The sequence below is a fragment of the Aedes aegypti genome, chromosome 3 (assembly GCF_002204515.2).
Source record: "Aedes aegypti strain LVP_AGWG chromosome 3, AaegL5.0 Primary Assembly, whole genome shotgun sequence".
NCBI classification, from domain to species: Eukaryota; Metazoa; Arthropoda; class Insecta; order Diptera; family Culicidae; genus Aedes; species Aedes aegypti.
The window spans coordinates 333,558,346-333,573,618 of record NC_035109.1 but is presented as its reverse complement, the minus strand read 5'-3'; the positions used below and the strand labels follow the sequence as shown (position 1 = coordinate 333,573,618).

The 15,273-nt window shown below is 36.8% G+C and overlaps 1 protein-coding gene across 3 annotated transcripts in view; it reads right to left on the bottom strand.

The window, feature by feature from the left end:
• The window catches only part of LOC110678644 (SOX domain-containing protein dichaete), a 243,563-nt gene extending 228,548 nt beyond the window's left edge, over window positions 1-15,015 (bottom strand). Inside the window, exon 1 of one of the 3 annotated variants that reach the window (XM_021851781.1) lies at window positions 14,197-15,015. The gene's annotated coding sequence lies outside the window, so the exon portion shown is untranslated. The remainder of the gene's footprint in view (window positions 1-14,196) is intronic. The other 2 variants (XM_021851779.1, XM_021851780.1) reach the window with 2 other exon arrangements.
• Between the last annotated feature and the right edge of the window lie 258 nt (window positions 15,016-15,273).

Sequence of the window (15,273 nt, the reverse complement as noted above, 5' to 3'; positions counted from 1 at the left end):
TTTTGACCGATGTGGCGAGTGCAATCAATGCAAACACCATAGTTTGTACAAAAAAGTAACACTTTTTAAATCGCTGGTTGTTCCTTCGATTCAAGGGAAAAACAGGATATCATTTGGAGTGAGAAAACCTGGCGGCCATCATGGATTTTGACAATTTTTCATAATGAATTTTTCACCTTGTTAGCTTCTCTTATCAAGGAATACATGTTGAACAATATAAAGATATAAAAATCCCCTTTGTTAAATTCGATACAACGTTACGACAAAAAAAATCAAGTTACGTTATATCAATGTGTTACTGTAACTGTTCGAAGAACGGTTTGAAATTCTGAAACAACCAATCACCAGCACACGCCTCTGTGAACGCTCTAAAAATAGGTTGACATCTATTTTGGAAGATCTCAATCGACGACAACGATGACTGCCATCGCCGATCGAAAAGACACCAAGTACTGCTCTTCGAGAGCGCCAATCGTCGTTGGAGTTGAAAAATTGATTGATTGATGCATCTCCAAATAAAATCCAACCAAATTGAGACAACAACTTCACAACTATGGCGATTGAATGGACGGACATAAGAAGGAACCCCTCTTGGTCCACACTTTGCTCTCAATCAATCTGTGAATGGAGAGGGGCTTTTACTTGGTGGGCAACTCTTGCAATTGTCAGTGATTATTTATTTTTCTTTCATCAGCCTCATCAGCATGAGCTTTCGATGAACGAACAAGTCGCACATTCATTCCAGCGTTTTGATTTAAAATACTGTTCCTCAATTGAATGTCTGATATTCTAGAAGACGTTCAGCTTTAAATGCAAATTTCTAGTTCCTTTCGGACCTTATACAAAGCACACACGATTTCTAACAGAGACATCATTCTTGATGTTTCATTGAAGGCACTTTTGAATTGATAAGAATAACAAAACCTCCTTCAGATAGAGAGTGAGATCTCAAGTGCGAGGCTCTTCCACAGTGGACGCCGCTTGTGGTCACTTGAGTGGCGGAATCTATTTCAAGTGGCAACTCCACACTGAGTTGTTGATATTATTATCATATCCTGTGGGGCCGTTTCGTCTGTTGGACATCGAGGGTGAAATCGCCAAATCCCAAAATGTTCCTGAGAGTTACCTAATCGACGCAACATTGCTCAGTTGATTTCAACCATTGCCACCCACAATGGTCTTCTAATTATATAACTAATTGTTTCGATTCGTACGATGAATGCTAAGGTTTCCACAACTGTGAAATGTCAAAAAGCGTCCACCGTGAAAGAACGATGAGGAAAGTTGACGCTGAGTGACCTTTTTCGTTTCTCAGTTGAACTTAAAATGGCAAAAAAAGTTTTGCCTTTAGATGTTGATGCTCGAGGCAGGGGAAGCGCTATAATTAATTCAAAATTTAAATCATTAGTTACCGTTCTTTCGACGGTGAGCGTTGAGTTTGCCTCAGAGAACGAAATCTCCGTGACGACTGTCGGCTTTTTGGAGGGGCATGGAAACAAAAAATGCATTAGAATGGTTGTGACTAATTTGAGAACACGTTTGGCATGCGTCTATCGAGTGGGCTGAAAAATTATTTGGATTGTAGATAATTTTAACACTTCAATATTTCGATTTTTCGATGTTTGCATCTTTAATTTTGCGTTACGTTCCAACAATCGGCACGTTTTGCTGACAAATGGTAAAACGCAAAGGTTGTATCAATTTTAAATCCGGACAAAAATCCTGCTGAAGCTTCAAGCTATCGTCGAACTAGCTTGGTTTCATCCACCAGTAAACTTTTTGAAAAAGTCACTTCGAATAGAATGATGGTCCATAACAACGAGCAATAATTGTTTGCCAATAAACAGTTCGGACACTGACATTCGACCACTCATCAATTATTACGTATAAAAATTTTGATCCGTTCCAACAAATCTGAACGCTGCTCTTCTAGACATAGAAAAAGCACTTGACAGTGTTTGGCATGATGTCTTGTTTGTAAATTAAAAAAAAAAACATTTCAAAATACATTGTTAGAATAATTCAAAGTTATCTGTCAAATCGTACACTTCAGGTTAATTGTCAGAACTCCAAATCTGAAAGACTTCCTGTAAGAGCTGGTGTTCCTGAAGGCAGCATTTTGGGGCCAATATTATACAATATTTTTAATCTGACTTACCTGAGTTACCTCAGGGATGTCAAAAATCGTTGTTTGCGGATGACACAGGCCTCTCCGCCAAAGGACGAATCCTGAGTGTCATCTGTAGTCGAATGCAAAAAAGTTTGGATATTTTTTCTTCATACTTGCAAAAATGGAAGATCTCTCCTAATGCTTCCAAAACTCAACTAATAATATTCTCACATAAATCAAAAGCTCTTTACTTGAAACCTACAAGTAGACATGTTGTTACGATGAGAGGGGTTCCAATAAATCGGTCAGATGAGATTAAGTATCTAGGGCTCACGCTAGATAAACATTTACCTATAAAAAATTACGTTGAGGGCATTCAAGTCAAATGTAACAAATATATAAAATGTCTTTATCTACTTATTAGCAGAAAATCAAAACTTTGTGTAAAGAACATGCCGGCCATGTTCTATGCTGTACCAATATTGACTAGAAATCGCGCAACTTTTCAAAAGGACCTAACCTACATTGAGAGGCTTTCTTTGTTTACTTTCTCTTGTCTTATTAACCTCTTCTGTTGCGTTTTTTGTATGAAACGCTAGTCAAGGAATAATATTCTGCATTTCTACAGTGAAAACGCTCATAGGAAACCACAGTCAAAATTAAGGCCATGTTCCAGTTGAAACGTAGGGACAGCCAAAAAATAAGAAAAATATTCTCAAATGTCCCATTTCAAGTAACCTTTCCCGCACAATTTATTCGTACCTCTTTCCAGTGCACAATTAATTGAATCCAAATCTACGTACTTGTCCCAAACTTGACTCATTTACGTCGGGTCATACTTATCCGACCAACTTTACATCCCATTGAAAAACCTTCGCCGACTCGACGGGAACACAAAATGTAGCAACAGCCACTCGAAAGCTCGGTCTCAGCGCACGAGTTCTGATGGTTCTCATTATGCGAAGCGTTTTTTTTTTCTTTTTACCACAAACCGAATGAAATGAGCATTGAATGAGTGGTTTCCATATTTTAGAGGGGCGGCATTTCGGGGCGACGCGTGTGTACCGACCGACCGACCAAACTCGAAATAATTACGAGAACTTTCATCGCATAATGGTCAGACTGGAGGTAGAAAACGGTCAAAACTGCAATTGTTCCTACTAAAATTTAAATTTCTTTGACGTTTACGTAGACAAATTGCTAAAACCAAAAAAATGATAAAAATATGATATTAATATTGAGCTTGAGCTTGATTGGCCGCCCGTAGTTGCTACTCAAGTATCACCAGATCAGCTGCACTTACACAAGGAACCAACCAGATGACTGCTTGGAACTAACAGACACCCTCAGTGTATAAGAGCTGGTGATCTTCTATTTTTAGGCAACAGTGGTGCCTGCCACGTCAGAATGCAGACCAATGAGGGGAAGGGGAAGGAATTGATGATGCATTCAACTGGCTTCCACGGTTGACCGTAAATACCACTGCGTCAACGCCAGTTCATGCGGGAAGGGTAAAAGGGTGGGGTAATTTTTATGGCAGAGAGGCATGCTGGTTTGGTTAGCAGACTGCCTATGGATCAGGTGTTAGGATAGGCATGCTATAATGATGATCGAATGGAAGCGTAGGGAAACGGTTTATTTATGTTCGTTTCGGGTTCTAGCAAATGCTATGAATAGATAACTCAACAGTGATATATTAGGAGTGGTAGATAGAAGCAAGTGAAAGATACAACTACAAAGTACGAGGAAAGGGACGGGCCTGGGATTGAACCCATGACCTTCTGCTTATGAAGCAGAAGCGGTAGCCATTAGACCACCACCCCGTCTCTGAAAAATATGATATTAATATTAAGTACAAAAATCATATGTAAGGAATAAGATATTTCTCCAATGCTATGCACAATCTGAAAGCTTATTGTTCAACACTTTCATCGCACATCAGGATTTAAAAAATACTTTGTTGGAATTTTGATCAAACTTGATCAAATATAAACAAGACATGTGTTTCCACTCAAATTCAATTACTTATTTGATAAAATTATGCCTATAAGGTGACGACCCAAAAAAAAATTGTAGTTTGTAAATAGCCTCTTCCGAAACAATAAAATAACAAAATAGCATATAAAAACTAGTCATTTTCTTCAATTAAGGCGTTACAAGTTTTGGCCAAAAAAATTGTTTTCGGCCATTGTGCATCGGTTGTTGAGGCTCGACCTGAAAAATTCACGAGGACTCGTTGATTCTGTAGGTTGATAATAAGTTTTTCTTTCCCATTATAACTGTTTGTTCCACCACCTACACCAACCCCCTCTTAAGGGGCCGCACCTTCCTAACCACCCCGCGCTCGTAACTGAAGTACTAGTTTGCGTGATTGTCGTACGTTTTATTTTTGGAGTGCTTTATTTTTTTTTCTAGTATGGCCTGCCTGCCATGAATAGAATGTTCATAGAGAGATTGTTTGGGGACACGCGGACTTTGTGTGAATGGAATGGAACTGAGCGCGCAATGAACTGGAGCAATTAATGAACTAAAATAACGATGACGGCTGGAAGGAAAACAAGTGAATAAATTTCGGAATTTATTATAGGGGAGTGTAATATTGATTTTTTTTATTGTAGTGACATTTGTGTCAGGAAAAACGTTCAAAGGAAAAAGTAATTTTCCGTTTTTGAAAAGGAAACGTGGAGGTTATAGTATAGTTTTAGCACATCTTGATGGATTTTCAAGAGATCACGATAAATTGGAGTGCGTTTCATAAATGTGATGTCTCGTCTAGAGTTACTGTGCACGTACTGTAGACTTAGGTGCAGGAGGCCTCATTGCTTGCAAGCACACGGGAGCGCTGTACATTCACAGTTCGAACGAAACGTGTAAATTTCTGAGACATATAATGCACATAATTGGAGCGTGGAATATCATGGATATTTACATGATATGTCATGTAAACTTCAATTATATATCATGTAATCCAGCAGGATCCTAAGTGGTTACATGACATATAATACATTTTTACATGATTTCAGACTTAAATTTACATGACATCATGTTTACATCGCATAAACGAAGTTTACATGACGTGTAATCTTCATTATTTTTAACTGTGTTGTGAGACCTTTTTTGGTGCGCCTCATTTTTCTTGAGATGTGTCTCACTGCGGTCTCATGCGCTCCGTCACATGTGCTGTTTAAAATTTAGCGCAATAATTGAAATGATTACAAAAGTTTTCAACGAGGATTGAAATTGTAACTCTTAGATCGCGAGTCTTCGACCATATCATATAGGCCATCTTGATGGCCTCACCTGCATGATGAGGCGAAAATAGTTGTAGAGACTCTTCGTTGCTAAGCAGTTGTTTCACAACTTGGAGACCGTTGGTGAGCCGTAGCGCCGAGCAGCGCATGAGACAAGTCCGAGAGCACAACACCAAGCGCCTCCGTCTAGCGCAGCACACTAAGATTCCGAGAAGCTAAGAGACGGTTTGGTTGAAGGCTCGTCAGTACATTTATGTGCTCCTGAGAAATATGTAACTCTACTGCTATCTGTCAAACTTCACAGCTAAAAATATGTTGTAAATATCAATTAATTTTCATGCACATATTTGGAGCATTAAGCGAAGTATGCACTTCAACAGAAAAGTAATCGCCTATCTTGATGCGTGGGAAATTTCTTGTAAGAAATGTTCAGGAAAAGCCTTTTTCTTCGATCGCAGTACGCAGTTGAAAAGAAATGTCAATTCAAATGGAGCTCACTGTAGGAAATTTCTTGACCATTTCTTGGGCAGAAATTTTTACTTTTCTTGAGCTGTACAGCAAACTTAGCTTTAAAATAAACTCAAATATCAATGACAAACCGCTTATTTTTCAATCGAATACATTTTGAATTTCCACGATCATGTAACATTTAAGCAAATTTAGTTGAAAATCAAACGTTATGCTGTAATAATAGATGGTTTTGGTTTACTTTTACTTCCTTCTTGCAAATGCAGTACTAGAAGTGGTACCCAATCTGAGCCCGAGTGGGACCGGTTTGTATGTCACGAAATGGCTTACGAACGGGTCAACAGATTTGAATTAATCTTTCTTCGTTTTGTTTATCAAGGGTTCCGACGTGTTTGTGTGTATTAAAATCCCAGGATACTCACCAGGAAAATTAGAAAAACGAGAGTCTAAGGAACTGTCATTTTGTATGGGACGATCCATAGCGTTTTTCAGCAGCCTACTTGGTGGCAAGACAATGTTTGCCGGGACAACTAGTTAAAAATAGCGTGGATGCATGGTATTCTACGCCCAAACAGTCTTGTAAACACTGTGTTCTATTGGTAATAACAAACAAAAGAGACATCTTTTCTTCTTTCAAAGGGAAAATATATTAGTTTTCTTAAATATTAATAGCCTTTCGAAAACACTGGACTGTTTCGACTTTGCTTGAATCTTAAAATTCGCAAAAAGCTCGCCAGAAGTTCATCAATAATTTTGCTGGGTATCCGACAAGAATTCCCTCAAGGTTATTGTTTGGAAAAAAATTGTTTTCAAAAATTTCATCAATAACCACTCCAGGAATCCACCAACATTAATTCAAATGGATTCAAAACTTCCGTTTATATATCCAAAGAAATCCCGCAACCATCTTGCCCGCAATTTACTAGATCTTCTACTTCTAGATCTCGCAAGGAAATTACTCAGAATGTCAGAAAACAGCCAACTATATTTTATAGATGTAACTACTCTGCGCGGCTTGTGAGGTGAGACGAGTCAAATGGGGTGACAATTGTCGACTCGCTTCCATTTGATTACCATTAGTCATCTCACGTCACTCGAGGTGAGCAGAACAATCACAAAAATCTAAAAAAAACTTATTATAAATGTGCCTAAAATCTTTTCGAAGATTTATTGAACATTCAAAGAAATGCCGCTAGTATTTCTCAAATTATGGTTTTACAAAAAATCTTGTTTTTCACAAAGAAGCTTTTGTTAAATTTTTATTACGATCGTGTGAGGATTCGCTAAGGATCTCGCCAGAAATTCATGAAGTATCGTACTAAAAATTAATGGTTTTGGGATAAATATACAGCGAAGACATTGAAATTCTGAGAAGCAATGGATTCAATGAGAATATCTGCTTGCCTTTTTCGAAGATGTTTTTATCGTAATTTTGATAGAATGGTAGCTTATCGAAATAAAAATTATAATTAACATTTTATTTCGTTCGGTATGCTAGAAAAAAGAGGACGAAACTTGAAACATGGAAAATGAATCAGGACACCTCAACAGAATCTCAAAATCAGGACATGTCCTGCTAAATTAGGACGGATGGTAACCCTATGTGGTAGGTACGATAATATACAGAAAAAAAATCCATTACAACAAGATCCTCGACCGACCGGGGATCAAACCTATATACCTTCAACATAGTTTGGCTTTGCATCCGCAGTCGTTATCACTAGGCTAAGTAATGCCCCGTAATATAGGTCAGATTGATTAAAAATAAGGACAATTTTTACATCTGTGAGATGGATAAGTATTGGAATTTTTATAGGTATCGAAACAGAACAAAGAGTATCTTTGAGCTTGTTGCGATATACATATTTGAAAATAGTAATTTGACAAACAAAGTTTGCAGTTATTAATAAAGGGATCGCTCATAGAATATTTTGCTGCAGATCAAGCTCAGTCCCAGTTTGAACGTAACACTTGATGAACATTACTTGATAAAAGAAGGAAAAATTCATTTGCAAAATATTAAAACCATTATCCAAAAATATTCAACTGCAGCATAATGCAAAAATAGCGTCTATACGAGAGCAGATTATGTATCGTTTAAAATGTTCAAGGCTCTAACGCGAAAAGAATATTGGCAGTTTCTTAAGTAATTATCATTATAACAGCAAAAATTGATAAAACCGCAAAATGTAACAATGGTTAACATTTTGCTTTACTATATAATAAAATTTAAACAGAATAAATATAAAGAACAGCCTATTTTTGAAAGAAGGCAAAATTTATGATTAAACCAATGAAAGATTGGACGCCAAACATTATTTGCGACATAATAAAACGAAAAGACATCAACAATTGCGTTCAGAATCATCGAAATGATTGTGCTACTTATCCTCGAATGTCGTTTCCCCGAATGTCGGTTCACCGAATGTCAGTTCCACGAATGACCCATTTACCCGAATGACCGGTTTCCCCGAAAAGCGGTGCAGTTTAAATAGGTGCTATAATAATCTTAAGTGACTGGATAGTGAACGAGAAAGAACGATATGCAATCAAAAGGAGGAGTTATTCTGTCATTCTCGGCTATACACATGTTGGCAAAAATGCTGAGGACGGTAAAACTCGAAAGAACCGCCAATTAAACAAAGAAGGGTGCATATTAGATGGTCAGTTCGTTCACCAACCTGAAATGTATAAAGTAACGACAATTATGGGTGCCTAAACTTTTCGGGGAATGGGCTAGTCGAGGAAGAAACGACATTCGAAGACCGACATTCGGGGAACACTAACACAACCCATCAAATCGATTTCTCTATTCGCTGATATTTTGAGCAGATCAATGTTATCGATTGTCGCCCTTTTGGCAGTTGTTAACAAAAATACTTAAAAATAAAGCTCCAAAGCAGGGTTGCCACATTTAATTCTGTATTTTTTCTTTCAATTATCTGTATTTCTGTATCCTATGACAAAATATCTGTATTTTAAATCTGTATGCCTAAAAATTGGGATGGAAGTTAAAATTATGCAAGTAACTCATGAAAATACCAATCATTTGTAACTACATTGCGGTATTGTCACATAAAATAATAAATTTTAAGATTTTCAAAGCTACAAATTTCCATTTTTTTCAAAAATCTGTATAAATCTGCATAATTTTGGCCAATTTCTGTATACAGAATCTGTATATCTGTATTTTTCCAAAAAATCTGTAATCTGTATATACAGATTCTTGGTCACAAAATATACGAGAAAATACAGATAAATCTGTATATGTGGCAACCCTGCTCCAAAGAACAGCCTATGCATAAAAGAAGAAGGAATTTAATGAAATTTTAAATCAACAGTTTTCATACCTATAATTATGGTTACATCATATTCAGGAAAAAAATAGAACAATTAAAAGAAGGGTAAATTTGTGCTAAATATATGAATATCTTTAGTGCAAAAATTTGCTCCAAGAGTAAAACTCAAAAGAAGAATTAATATATGAAAGAAGGGTAATTTATGAATAAATAATAAAATACTATTGGCAATTACTTTTCTAATATGCTCTAATTTGTTCAAGAGCGAATGATTGTTGAATAGAGTGCCTGGTGTCAACAGAAAGATTCAATACAAACGTAAAAACGAAAATTGAAAAATTCCTGGTTTCAGACTCATTATGCCAAACGACTTTATGCCAAACGACCTACCACCGCAGCAACTATCTCAGAGTGATCATTCATTACCATCGTTTACGAAACAAAATTTTGAAGAAGATCTTAATGCTAGCAGCTTGACACCTACAAAAATTAGTAAAGGAAGTTGGTACCGTAATCCGGGGGCAAATTGGTCACTGGGGTGAATTTAATCAAACATTTCCTCCCAAAAATGCCGAAGCTTTCGTTGGCACCACAGACATTCCATGTTATCAAGTTTATAGATGCCTAATGATGATTTTGAACTATTGCATTTTTATTAGGGTCAGTTTAGCATAGACATTTTGAAGGTGTAAGCAGTACAATTGGAAATGCCGGTGCTAAACAATCCACTGGTGCAATGCCTACTTGACAACTTCTAAAGCTTAAAATGTTTTGTTAACTTGAGTATGAATTACTGAACTCATTTGTGATATCATACAGCATAGCAAGTATAGTTTTTTACTCATAAAACCCTTTATTCTAAAATAATGTGCTAATTTGAAGGGAAATTGCCTACATTTAGGCATATTTGGCAGATTTTGAAAGTTTAATTTTGTAATTAAATGATCAAATACTTAAGTTGTAAGAATTTTGACATCATTTTCAGATTCAGGAGACCCAAATTTAGTAGATAGGGAGTTTTTTTATTATTAAACCTGCTTTGTTTTATGGTGATCAATTTCGCCTTAGTGGGTCATTTTAATTTTTTGATATTAAAACTATTTTTATCATATGTTAAATATTATTTCATGCAAAGTCGATAACATAAACTGATAAAGATCAATGGTGTACTGGTTTTTTACGAAGGACCACACAACAAAAAGCTGTAAAAAAGTGATCGATTTGCCCCCGGATTACGGTACCAACGTCCAATAAAAGACTTTGCTACATCCTAATTTTGTGCATATTATAGCTATCCTTTTCATAATAAATTCACCCTTGTTTTCGAAATAGGCTGTTCATCAGAGCATTGCAATATGGCTGTGTGAATCTCACCATAATTAAAAGACAAATCCAATCAAAACTTAGTATGTAAAAATTATGCTGAAAAACTAGCTGGTTTTTTATCATCTAATATTTGAAAAATACATTGTTGAGCCAAACTCGTTTAATAGGTACTCATAAGCAATCGTACAATTATATCTCCCCACTCCCTAACCAGAATAAGTCTCAAAATGTTATGCATTTGTAAAAAAAAGTAATAACCATAAAAAAGAAAGGAAGCAGTGCTTCTCTTTCAAATCTACGGCCTATAAGTATACTGAGTTCTTTGTCTAAAGTTTTTGAAAAACTACTCAACATCCCAATTACTAAATTTTACTGGTTACTAAATTATTACTGGTAATGATCTTTTGCATCCGCTTCAATCTGGATTCCGTCAAAATCACAGTACAAATTCAGCTTTAATCAAAGTTCATGATGGCATTGCTTGTGTTATAGATCGCAGAGGGGTTGCTGTTTTAATTCTAATCGATTTTGCTAAAGCTTTTGATAGAGTTTCGCACTCTAAACTGGTAAAGAAGTTGTCGTCAAAATTTAGTTTTTCTCCCAATTCTGTTAAATTAATCGAATCTTACTTGAACGAACGGAAACTAGCTGTTTTCTACAATGGTGTTTTATCTGATTTCAGTTTTATTGATTCTGGGGTACCCCAAGGCTTTGTGCTGGGGCCACTACTGTTTTCGTTATTTTTAAATGACCTACCGGCAAGTTTAGAATTTTGTTCAATTCATATGTTTGCTGACGATGTTCAAGAATACCTCTGTGCGTCCGATGATGTTGACATGAATGATTTTGCTAGAAAAATTAATCATGATTTTAATAATATATTGAGATGGTCACAAAGCAATCTTTTGGCTGTGAATCCATCAAAAACCAAAGCAATGCTTATATGTAAGCTTAAAAACCGCCCTCTACCACCTTCAATTTATTTCGATGGTAAAAGAGTACAGTTTTATGATAAATTAGAAAATTTAGGAGTAATTTTTACTTCAAATTTAAGTTGGGATGCATTAATTAATGCGCAATGCGGTAAAATTTACGGTACTCTGAAGAAGCTGAATCTAACTACAAAACACTTAGACACAGCTATGAAAATTAAATTGTTCAAATCCTTAATTCTGCCTCATTTTATATATTGTGATTTCTTATTTAGTAATGCGACAGCTTCTGCACTCAACAGACTACGGGTTGCGCTTAATGCATGTGTTAGATATGTGTTCAATCTTACTAGGTATTCTCATGTATCTTACTTGCAAGATACTTTGTTAGGATGCCAGTTTTCTAAATTTTATAGTTATAGAGCCTGTTTACAAACGCCTGTCATCAAACGTAAAACGGCTCGCTATCTCTACGACAAGCTTCAATTCATGAGAAATACGAGAACTATGAGTCAAGTAATACCCAATTACTCATCTGCATATTACGTACAATAATTGTTCGTGAGAGGCATTAACAATTGGAATCGTTTGTCTCCTGCCCTTAAGTCAACTGCTAATATTTATGGTTTCAAAGGGGGTTTGCTTAGAGAACTTGAGCGCTTGCAGTAGAACATTCATGAAAATTAAATTCAGGAACATAATTTGAGTTAGTTAAATAGTTTTAATGGAATCACCACAGTGTAACATTTCAAGAAGGAGTTTCCTTACGTTACATAAGTTCAAATAAAGAAAAAAAAATAAATATAAATAAATTCGGGGTAATGGCGTTCGGGGTAGTGAGCCATTCAGGGTAGTGGCGTTCGGGGTAGTGGCGTTCGAAGTAGTGGCATTCGGGATAGTGTCATAGAGTCGGAAGTAAACAGACGAAGTAAGAATAATTCGTTGCCTTTCGAATGCGGCTTGGAGAGTTTCAATTGGACGCGTAATCACAGAGATATGGACTGGGGTGAACCCAAACTTTTGTATATATATATATATATATATATATATATATATATACATATATATATATATATATATATATTATATATATATATATATATATATATATATATATATATATATATATATATTTTACTGAGAAAATATATATATATATTTTACTGAGAAAAAAAAGATCATAGGAATGTTAAAAGCTAGTCATCTTGTAAGTTCATCAAAAAGAGATAAACTATTGCAATACAAATGAATTTCTAAAATTTTTAAATTGTTCTGGAATATCTTATATCTTATTGAATATATTGACGAATTGTGACTGTCGAGAGCAAACTTAGAGTAATTTAACATGGAGAGTTTCATGCATTTCTCTAAAGAATTGTCAATCAACTAATCTTGTAAGTATTGCAAAAGTTAGGACTACAAATACTTATATGAGGCTACTGGCTGTGATTACAAAGTTTATAAGCTCATCCAATAGAATAGGTTAATCCAACCCTGGTAGAGTTGAACAGCTTAATAACTTTACTTGTTATTATTTTGATTGAAAGAAAAATATATATGGAACAGTCCCTCAAATAATATGACAATGTCGATAAACTATTAACTCGGGCTCTACCTCTTTTTATGGGACACTCAAGTTTAACTCCGCACCGGGTCCCAAAAATCCTACACACTAAAAAAATCTCATTTCGTCGATACTGACGAAATTGACCATGACACAAATTGAAATTGGAATCAATTTTGAATCAACGATGACGTAAACATGAAAACAAGTAAATTCAGTTCCGTTATAAGGCATGACCTTCAGTATGTTGTCATTTGAATTGATTTTACAGCACAACCTAACAAACAATTTTACTGAACAAGTGTTGAACAAATCACTCTTGAGTATACATCTACTGAAGAAACTGTTGTTCGTTCGTTTGACAAATACGATAATACGCCATGCCCAGGGAAGTTAAGAAAATTTCCACATCTCTGGGATGGGTAAGTTTTGATTTTTTTTTATCGGGATTGACATTTTCTGACCGCGAAGTTCGAGGTAGGTTCAGACCCATAGCTGCTGGGTGATTATGTAGAAGCACTATCGATCGGAAACATTATTCCATGTAAAATTGGAAGAACTTCATAACGTGAATCAGAAGATCGAAATCTAATTAAAATGTCTGATCATTTAATAATTGATCGCCATTCTGGTCATAATTCTGTTTTGATTTCTTCTGAAATTACGGGACAACTTCATCTACATATTCGATTAAATGTCGCATTCAAACAAATGTTCAATTTGGGTAAATGACGATCTGGTTTTTTTTGTTGTTCTCTTAAATATCTTTATAGTAATCGGTGTATTTGTTATACAATCTGGTGGCACCCACATTCACAGAGGCCTCGAATAGTTCAAGCCATCGAATTTGTGGACGTTACCCTTGACTCTATAACAAACCTTATCACTTGTAAAGCAGTTGTTTTGACAGACTTCATGAACTTCTTCATATTTCTTGCTTCAGTTCCAACAGCAGATAAAATTTAAACATCTAAGTTTATTTTCTTTATTCCGGTTCGTTGAATACCCAAACCACCCTCCTCAAACACAAATCAACCGACACCTTGCGCGCACGCAACCCATGTATGACAACACCCGAAAAAGGAAGACCCGACAACGAACGGCAGTAAACGAAAATATGCAAATTAGCATTATAACAATAATCAAACCCCCCTTGCCGCCGGCACTGGTCCGTCGTTTTTTTGTGCCAGGCGGCAATCGAATCCAGCCGCTCCTCGTTAAAAGACGTTTTAGAAAAGTTGCCTACATTTCTTCGGTTGTTGTCCTCCGCTTGCGCTTCCGTTCAGCTACTGCTTCTGAATCCTCCCGATTATGACGACAGGGCGGGGTGTGATATTTATAAACAAACTATCTCGTTTGGTATTGTGGGTTCACGTCACTTCAGTGCGCACTTATTCTCTTCGGTTATTTGATGATGCTTTCCTTTTTTCTTCAAATAGAATATTTTTCACGCATCACTCGCAATCACTTGACACTTTTTTGTTATCACACCATGGGCCAGTTAACACAACGCAAGGATTTCGCTTGGGATGGCTTTTCAGGCCAATTCGGCGACGGCACTCGCGCACCTTAAAATTAAGTGCGTTGAACCCGCTGTAATACTCCCCTGTACGAGTAACTGTCACAATAATGGCCACGATGACACTTGGCGCGACATTTTTTTTTCGCAACAATACCATAAACGCGACCCGTAACCGTCGGAATGGCTAATTAAGTGGATTTATTTATTGTATTGTGTCACCAGAACCGACACGACCGATGAACCGATTGAGCTTCAAATTTTTGCTCTTGGCGCGCCGGCAATGCAACCCTTCCTGTATGTGTTGTTTGTATAATTGATAATAAAACATCCAAACTTGCAAAAACCTTCGACGTAACTGACATTTAACGATACTTGTTTACAGCAGCATCGGCGGTGGCACGAACAACAACAACAACAACGACAACCAGTGAACCCAGGGGTCGTGCAAAGTTCGTTGGAGCAGTGCTCGTGAGAGCGGGGGGCGAAACTGAAGCGAGGAATTTGCCGAACACCGAGAGAACCTGTTCCGAGAGCAGCGCCTGCCCTGGCCTGCCTGAGTTGCCGATGGGATGTCGTTCCGAACAGCAGCGGTTCGTTGGGAGAGTGTGACTCAGCGGCTCTCAGCCGCTTGGAGGATATTCGCGACCCCCCGTTCAAGAATCATGCAAGAAGAGAGCATTACAAGAGAGAAGCCATTTGGGGCTTGCTGGGCATGCGCTGCCGCCCTCGGAGTACGCCAGCTCTGCCGACCGGTTACCAAGAGCCGGACGCAAGACAAGGCGTAGACCTCAGAGCTGAACG